A 996-nucleotide genomic window follows, 5' to 3' on the forward strand; every position below is an offset into this window, starting at 1 on the left:
CATACAGCAATCTTTTCTAAATCGCTTTGCAGCTGATACTGGTCTTCGGATGACCTTACTAGACGGTAAATTACAGCATCATCTGCGAACAACCTAAGAGAACTGCTCAGATTGTCACCCAGGTCATTTATATAGATCAGGAACAGTAGAGGTCCCAGGACGCTTCCCTGGGGAATGATTATTAAAAATTCAAATCCTTATAAATGTATATCGATGCGGATTTTCAGTCAAAAATTGCTCAGAATATCAAGTAGTATGTTGTACATAAGAGTCTCAAGTTTTACTATTTTGATTGTAATATTTTTGAAGATATATATGTGTAAGTGTAAGAATGCATTTTGTCCTACATCTGCCTTTAAGATGGTATCTTCGAGATGGATAAATGTTTATGTCACAACGTCAGAATCTTGTTTCAGTGGTTTGAGCAGCATCATCGTCAGTTCACTGTAATGTGTCATACACCAAATTCTACAGCTCCGCGGCCACAAACCACTAACGCGTAATCTACAGGAATTGTGTGACCTGTGACATTTGGTGTCGGGAAACGTACCGATGACTTGTCGAATTCATACCACATAGAATCACTGCTGTACTGCGTTCCAGTGGTGGACAAAAATGGTCTGCAGCATGTGTTCATGATATTTTGGCTCAACATGTACATATCAAGTTAACACACTTTCCGGTTGGTCCCGGAATTCTGAGCTAGTGGTCGTCGTTCTATCTTCTTTCCTTCATCTCTTTTACCGATGTTTCGATGAGAAGGAATCATTCCCTCTCGCCTTCATCAGTCTACGACAGTGAGGTACGTCGTCGAAGACGTAGGTGTAAATAGAAATGAATCAACGTTCGTTCGTCGCACAGAGGATGGAAGCAGGTAAATCCTGTGGATATTCAGACTGTATGATGGTGGAGTATGTTTGGTATGTTAGAGTAGTGTGGTATTGAAGTGCGACGACACGGCAAGAAAATAAAGAGAAAATACTTCTTACAACAAAC

This window comes from Schistocerca gregaria, chromosome 8 (genome assembly GCF_023897955.1).
Source record: "Schistocerca gregaria isolate iqSchGreg1 chromosome 8, iqSchGreg1.2, whole genome shotgun sequence".
Taxonomy (NCBI): domain Eukaryota; kingdom Metazoa; phylum Arthropoda; class Insecta; order Orthoptera; family Acrididae; genus Schistocerca; species Schistocerca gregaria.